The following is an 8,886-nucleotide window of genomic DNA, read 5'->3' as shown; positions in this document are numbered from 1 at the left end:
CCCTTTTTTTCTCCATTCTTGTTGGCTAGTGAGTATTTTCTACCTCTTACCAGTTACCGACACCTGGGAAATGCTTTGAAATATACTGGAGCTTCCCATTGGGAAAATGTTTCTATGAGCAAAAGGCAGACCTTCCTATTTTGTCAGAAACAAAAATCCATGCCCCAGAGTATTCTGTGAGCAGTGGTGATATTCTCCTGCTGCCTGTGGGCCTGGCTCGATTCCATGCTGTATTTTTTTAGACCAGAAAAGTTTTCCTTAACTGGGGAACTGCATTCCTATCACCAACTCCAAGACACTTCTCTGCTTTCGTTCTCAGGTGTGGTACTGTCTGTTCTGCTGGCTCAAAATCCATTGTTCAAGTGTCCTCAGAATGAAGAAGACAAACCATCCCATCAACAGAACAATAATTTCCATTTAGTGAAAAAGATACATCTTGCCAATTTCAGTTCACATTGTCCCCAACACATTTGTAAAACTGTCTGCCTTGAATAATCTGTGATGCATAGAGTATGAAGTTAAAACCTCCACTTGGAATGACTAACAAAGGCAGATGCAAAACAGCTAACATTGAAAGCAAACACAAAAATAAAACAGCATGCGTCAACTGCCCTGTCAATCATAACAGAATGTTTTTCACGTCTAATCAAAGATTAAAGGCTGGATATTTAAGGAATGAAAAAGAAGATGTCCTTTAACAAACAATTTAAGCAAGGTGAGAAGGCAGTGTGGTGGGGATGCAAGAAAAGAAATTTAGAGTCAGACTTAGGTTCAAGTACTATTTCTTCCAGTACGAATTAGTTGGGTCTCGAGAGGTCCTCTAACTAGCTTCTCAGCCTCATTTCACCATCTGCAGAAGGGGATCATATCAGCAACAGTTCTTTACCCACCTTGTCAGGAACTAGTAGGAATCCAAAGAGATAATGGACGTGAATTCACTATACAGTGCTATATGAATATTTGCATTTCTAAAAAGAAAGATGCCATGTGAAGGAGTAGAGGTGGCAAGTGAGTGGACGTGACTGTGGCCTCCGAGAGCTGGGAATGGTCTGCCCCTTCTGACTTACCTCCTGCATCCCTTCCTCCCTGCCCTGGGGCAGTCCCAGCTCATCAGACCTTTCCAGTGTGGGGCAGGAGAGACTTTGGGGCATGACACTCAGCTGTGGAGCTAACCAAGGCCCTGGGACCTCCTTCTCGTTCACACTGACAGCCCACCTTCACTGTTTTGGGGGAACAGTCAAATGTGTCCAAACTTGAAACAATAATTAATTGAGTTAGCAGCAGACTCAGTTATGGGCAGTTGGAGTGTTGATGAGAGCGATGTTAATGGCTTTGAGATTCTCTGGGATTCTAATTGGCCTGGAGTGGGAAAGTAATAACCTGAAATGGTTTTGTTTCAGCTCTGACTGTGTAATCTGCTCCAATTACTTTTGGGCTTCAGAAGGAGGTAGAGAAGAAGAAAAAGAAAGAGGGAATATCACAGAGGAAATAAAGGAGAAACAGAAGGGGAGATACCCCCAGGAGGAGCAAATGCCCATTCTGACCTGGCAAAGCAACGGAGTGTCATTTCCCTCCTTCCCACAATTCACATATGTCACATACTCAGGTTCCCCGAGTCCCCATGGCCATGAAGGATTGAGTCAACTCCAGGGCACATGGCATACGGGAATATAAATTCATGGACACATATATCTTCTATTTGTCTCTCCTCCAGGAGCCAATGCTGTCCCCGAAGAGGAGGCCAGTGGGATGTGGACCAGAGAATGAAGTTTTGGGTTTTGGGTTTTAAGAAAAGCTTAAGTTTAAGGATTTTTCCCCAGTCCTGAGATATTCACTTGACATCAGATCTGACTCTACTCAGCATGTGGTACTGGGGCTAAGCTTTGAGCACTGGGGTGAGGTATGTGATAAGAAGGAGGTTCACTGAAGGGTTTTTGAGGCGCTCAGCCTGGCTGCCACCAGAAGGAAGACCCAGCAACAGAAGCGCTGGGGACTGCCCCCTTCCCACTCACCCCAGAGTCCCCAAGAGGGGATCTGTAGAAATGCTCTTTGCCTCTTTGCTCTCCACCTTTCATCATAGGCTCTCCTGGGAGTGTTCTCTCATCCACGCCAGGAGTTCCCAAACCCAGCCATGCACTCAGAGTCATTCCGGGGGCCTTTATTTAAAAGTTACTGATTCCCACATACCCAGTCTTTTCCCTACTTTACTAAATGAAAATTGTTGGACTCAGACCCAAGAATCTGCTTATTTACTTTTTCTTACTTGGTATAATATTAAAGTATCAGAAATCCAAGTAAGAGAGTGGCCTTAAATCCCAATCCAGGAATATTTGAAGTTTTTCATTTTTTGCATGTTATCTTCTAATCCCTGCCTATGGACATATTTAGTATTTTTTTATTTTTAATAATATCAGACAGAATTTAGTATTCCACAACTTCCATTGACATTATCTGATGAATATTTTCCTGTTTCACACTAGCTTCTTCTTGTCTTACCTCCCTACTCCCCTTCCAGATAACCACTGTTAACACTTACGTTTTCTTCTACACGTCTCTATGCTTATCCATAATATGCTAATATACACATGTACATTTTTGGCTGTGACTTCTTTTACAACATGTATCTCTGTATATTGCTTTCTGCACTTAATGCATCATGGAAATCTCTCCAGGTTCCTCGGTGTAGACATAACTCAGTGGTGCATAGTATTTTACAATGTATTATTTAGTGTTCTGCAGAGAAACAGAACCAACAGGATATACAGATGTGTATATATATAGGGAGAAGGAGAGAGAGAGACAGAGAGAAAGAGAGAAAGAGAGCAGTTGATTGATTTTAAGGAACTGGCTCATGCAATGATGCAGGCTTGGTAAGTCTAAAATCTGCAGAGCAGGCGGCAGGCTGGAGAGCCAGGAAAGAATCTCAGTCTGAATCCAAAGGCTCTCTGCTGGCAGATCCTTCTTGCACCGGCAGTCAGTCTTTGTTTTCTTAAGGCCTTCAACTGATCTGTTGAGGCCTACACACATCATGGAGGGCAATCTGCTTTACTCAAAGTCCACCTAATTAAAGCTTAACCTCATTTGAAATACACCTTCACAGAAACATCCTGAAGAATGTTTGACCAAATATCTGGGCACTGTGGCCCAGCCAAGTTGACACAGAAAATTAGCCATCACATGTGGTATGGATAGACCCCAATTCATTCATTTCCCCATTCATTTCTCTAGGGATGGACTTTTAAGTTTTTTTCTGTATTCTTTTTGCCTCTATAAACAATACTCATGTATCAAAATCCTTCTATTTCCACAAGAGAGAATCCCAGAAGAAAGATGATTGGGTCCAATGGTATGCTTAATTGTAATTTTAACAGATGTTGTTGGATCACTTCCAAAAGAAGTTTTTATTGCTTAAAACAAACTCTTAGGGTGATTCTGGCACAGCCAGGTCAGCCGTAACCACTGAGAGGGCAAAAATTACACATTTTCTTCTTATGCCAATGTGGAAATGTTTACAAGGAAATTTCTCCAGGGCTGAGACCTTAAACATTTCTCATTCAAGTGAGATGATGACTGAGGTCAGCCTATCTGATCATGGACATTAACAACTTCACATTATCCACCTGCATGAAAGGCGGTGCTGTGGGGAAGAGGCAAAAAGCCTCGGGTCTCCCTCGTAGTCCCACGTCAGGGAGGACACAAGCTCCTGAATTTGACTTCACCGTTACTTTTGGGTCTGCTGGATAATATTTTGAGATGTTGTGCGTTTTCTCTTCTCTTCCCTCTCCTATCCTTTCCTTTCCCTTTATTCAAGCGGGGAGCTTAAGGAAGACATATGCCAAAGAAGCAAGTAGAAGTGGCTGGGAGATTTCTCGTCTCATTTGGAATTTAGGAGATTTCTGCAGTGCTAAGAGGAAGGAGGAAGTTTGCAAGAAGAGACAGAGTGGCAGAAAAAGCAGGGGACGGAGACTAGATCAAGGGATTCACTCAAGCCGGGGGCAGGAATGGAGAATGGGCCCCCGGAGCTGTGAGATCTCATTTCACCGCCAGCAGAGAAAGGAAGACCTCAAGGAACAGGGGCTCGGATTCAGGCTGTGGCACATGGGACCTTTGGCTACCTCCCCAAGGATTCCCCATTCCAAGCACAGCACCCCCTACCCAACCTTGGCTCATCCTAAGACCCCAGAACTATGGTAGAGACTTGGGTCAAAATCCCAATAATAACCAACATTGTCTTGCTAACAGAAGGGGAAGCTTAGAATAGAAATTATGTCGATTTGAGGCACAGTTTCTCAACCTCAGCACCATCGCTATTTTGAGCTGGGTGATTCTTTGCTATGGGGTCTGTCCTGTGCATTGTAGGACGTCAGCAGCATCCCTGGCCTTTACTCTCCAGATGCCGGTAGCACGCCCTCTCCACTCCCAGTTTTTTTTTTTTTTAAAGATTTTATTTTTATTTTTTTCCTTTTTCTCCCCAAAACCCCCCGCCGTTACATAGTTGTATATTCTTCGCTGTGGGTCCACCTAGCTGTGGCATGCGGGACGCCGCCCCAGCGCGGCTCGATGAGCAGTGCCACGTCCGCGCCCAGGACCCGAACCAACGAAACACTGGGCCGCCCGCAGCGGAGCGCGCGAACCCAACCACTCGGCCACGGGGCCAGCCCCTCCACTCCCAGTTTTGACAGCCAAAAATGTCTCCAAACATTGCCAAATGTCCTTGTGGGGAAAAATTGCACCCAAGAATTATTGATTTAAGGGAAATTAAAGAAAGGTTGTATTTCTTGAGTTTATAGACAGAGATTCTTATGAGCTATGTGCACTGACATCGACACTATTAATTATGCTACAGGAGGCCAGCACGACAGAGTGCTTCTCCCAGATTTGCCTCTCTGACAATGTTTTGCTTGGGCTAATCATTAAACGTTAGCTTTCATTCTCTGAATGACTTGTCAACAGCGGATGACATCCAGAAATGGAAGGACATGCATCTTAATTACACCTGCGGTGATTCATGGGTCAGTGAGTACTTCAGTGAGTATTTGGGGTACTCTGAGCCCTGCCTGACCTTTTCCAAGCTGGGGCCCGTCAGGTCTACAGCTCTGCCAGATTGCAACGAATGCCAGTTCTGAGAACCCTGGCTGCCCTTCAGGGCGTTTTAGTTTCACACTAATAAGCCTGATTTAGGCTTTGCATTATGGAGCAGCAACCAAACGTGATTGCCAGCATGGGCAAATAGCTGATGTTCACGGTCTTTTCTAAGCAAGCAAATGAACGAGATATTTTCTCCACCTCCTCTCTTCTCACTGAAAAGATGATTCTTGGAGATATTCCACCTGGTTATCCACGGACGTGAACAGAATTTGGAGGCAGCAGTCATGCCAGATGGCCAGCTGAAACTGGGAGCCCCGAGTGGACTCCTGAGCCAAATTTCTCACTCCTGGAGCAGCAGAGTAGAGGGTGTGTATGGATGGGGAAGGCCAAGCTTTTCACTTCTGGAAAGGAAGGGAAGACTGGGAGAGGCCAGCATGAATGGCCACTGTCCTTGCCAAATACGCATGGTATGACTTAGGTGAATGGTTGAAAAAACTTCCTGAGTGCCGATGCGGAATGATCCTGGAACAGGATACCTGGGGCAGCTGTGAAACGCCTTTCCCTGGAGGCTGGGGCTGCCTGGGTGGTTCTGGCTCTCCTGCCTGACTTAGCTAGCCCAGCCGTCCGGGGTGACCTCTCTGGGGCATCCCAACTCAGCGAGCCCTACATGTGTGTGGGCTCTGGGGGCAGGGTTGAGAGAGACACAGGACCAGTGACATAGAGCAATGGCGGGTCGGTAGCTTCATTGAGCACACAAAGCACTCTGGAGAAACTTAGATATTTGTGCAACAGAGCTCACTGGAAGAAAAGGCCTAGGACAGAGAACAAAGGAGAAGCAAAGAAAGAGTGGGAAGAGAGGGAACGAGAGTGGGCGGGACACACATGGGCAAGCAGACAAAAGACAAATGAGAGGCCATCAAGACTATTACGGTGACATTTGAATTTAATAGAACGGAAAGGAAGAAAAGTAGGTTTCAGGAGGATGAAATATGCCTATTCATCATATCAATTTTTAAAATATGCATTTCTTTTCAATTGGTAATATATTACTGAAATACATCAGATTTTCACTTTTCGTCTTGCATAGCAGGTCCTGGGGAAAAATGACTTGAACTTTGGTCTTAGAAGCCAGGGTTCTGTCACTTAGAATGTGACTTTGGGTAAGTCGTAACTGCTCTCAGAGCCTCTAACCTGATATGTAAAATAAATATATACAATGTCTGATAAAAAAAATGTGTACAAACTCTGTGAACCATATGCAAAATGATATTTATACATATTTACAACAAAAATATAGTCTCTTCCAATTCATTCTTCACCCAGTTTCAAAGTGAAAATCTGAAAACATACCTGATTAAGGGGCTCTCAGATCTACAAGTCTTCATGGTTCCCCATGGTTTTCCAGAAAATGTTAAAACCTCACAGCTCAGCCCACACAGCCTACCTTGTCCAGCTTCTGTGTGCCCTCCTGTCCTCATCTCCCATCAGTTCCAAGTCTAAACTCATCAGGGTCGTGTTCTCCTAATGCAGTTGACACTTGATTTCCACCTTCTGGCCCTCAGAGTTTCTGCATAGCAAGCCTCCCACTGGGCATAATGGCAGGGTGCCCTGGACCAGGGCTGCAAACTCAGGTGCCCACCAGGGCCAGACAGGGCACATCAGCAGTGAGTGAGCCAAATGGGGATGTGGGGGCACAAGTCAGGCAGTGATATTTGGACTCAGCTAACGCTCTTGCCTTGCAGAAACAGGGCCCCAGTGTTGCTAAATCTTCAGGAGAATCTCCTCCAATCTAGATTTTTATATGAACTCTCCTAATCTTCAAATCTTGACAAGGAATTAAAAAAAATTAAAACTAAGTGTTGTCCAAATAAAGTATGTCACAGGGCTGGATACGACTATGAACTACCATTTTCAACCCCTCACCTTATCCTTCATGTATGTTGAAACAAAAACAAAAGTAAACATGCAAGCACAAGAAATGTTGTTAATAGCCGTCCCCATGTTTCTTTACTTGATCAAATTGTTCTGGTCCATCAAAATGCTAGATAAGCAACACCTCTTATGGGAAGGTTTCCTAGACATGCCCTCTACTTCCCACTTCCCATCACTTCATCGCCTCTACCACCACCTTAGTCCAAGTTATCCTCACATCTTCTGATTACTGCCTGATCCAAGATGGCTGCTGAAGCTCCAGGAATCACATCTATACTCCAGGCAGCGGGCTGGGGGAAGGAGTGAAGTTTAGAGGTCATCCTCCCATATGAGTCGGTCCCTCTCAAAGGGCTTTCAGGAGCCTTGCCCAAAAACATCACTTACTTTATTTATATCTCATTGTCCAATCCTAGCTGCAAGGGATTAGAGAGATATAATCACCTCACCAACCAGAATAAAATCAAAGGTCTGTTCTTAATTGGATTATACCATCCTTCTTCCAATTTAAACACTGTTAATGGCTTCGGTTGTCCTTAGGACAAGACCACAAGCTTTAGGAAGGTCTAAAATGCCTGTGTGACTTGGCACTGCTTCCCTCCCCTCACGTCTCATCCTCTACCCTCAACCTCTCCCTCTCTGCTCCAGCTACACTGGCGTTATTTCATTTCCTTGAATGTGCCAGGCTCTTTTCCACCTTTTCACAGGCTGCTCCCTCTGCCTTGAACTTTCTGCTCCCCACTAACTAACACCTCCAAATGTCAACTGAAATGTCACATCCTCAGAGGGGCCAGCCTCACCACCTCAGTCGGCCCCATTCTTCCCGGATCTACATTCCTACTCATGAGTTCTCCACCATTCCGGACCCCATGCTGATGCATGTGACCATCTCTGACAGCCCGTCTTCCTCACGAGACTCGATCTGCAGTAAGGACAAGGAAACACGGCGCACTGTTCCCTTCTGCACACATTCCAGGGTCTGAGAGATTAGAGACAGTCAGTAAACATTTACTGCCCGAATCGCTCACGTAAGTCAGTGCGTTTGTATGGCCCTACTAGACGTGACAAGGGATGGCTATATGAGACTCAACCGAAGTTTACAAGCCTTCTCTCTCCAAACCCACCACAAAAAGGAATGAATCCAGGATCGTATCAGATCTTGCCCATGAAGCCACTTGTCAACACCTAAAAGAACCCCCCCACCATTGCCCCTTCTCCTTATAGGGTAGAGTCTTTCAAAGCCTTCCCAGTTCAGCTCTTCTATGCTGGTGACCAATGCGAAGCGCCTGCTCCCACATGCCGAAATCAGTTAAAAGTATTAATCAGATGTCAATAATTAAGCATTTGCGGGGAGAGGATGCCCATTTGTTTACATTTTGGGAAATCCGCTTTATTTGTTTCATCCTAAAACAAAAACAAACACAACTTCATGAAACTATTTTCCTTTAAACCTCTGCCTCCAAACGAAACAAACAGAGCAAAACAAAACAAAAACCGGGAAGAGAACTCTCAAGAGACTATCCTGCAACTTCATCTGAGGACGCAAATTGAAGGTGAATGAGGAATAAACAAACCGAAGAGCAGCACTTGCAGCTGGGGCCGGGAGGGTCCTATCCATTATTGATAGGTTTCCTTCTCTAGATGCCTGTGATGCATTCCATGCTGGCTCCAACGTAGCACAGGGAAAGAGGAGAGGAGAATGTTAAGACTCTCTTATGGCCAGAGTGCTGACATTGGTACTCTGCTCCAATTAAAGTGGGATCTTGAGAATCTAGGATGACCCTCTTTGTCCAGATGAGCTTTGGCAAAGTGTTGGAGGATGGGAGGCCCAGATGCCTTGACCCCACAGCAGATGTCAACACCAGGATG

Source organism: Equus asinus, chromosome 21 (genome assembly GCF_041296235.1).
Source record: "Equus asinus isolate D_3611 breed Donkey chromosome 21, EquAss-T2T_v2, whole genome shotgun sequence".
Taxonomy (NCBI): Eukaryota; Metazoa; Chordata; class Mammalia; order Perissodactyla; family Equidae; genus Equus; species Equus asinus.
This window is presented reverse-complemented; position numbering follows the sequence as displayed.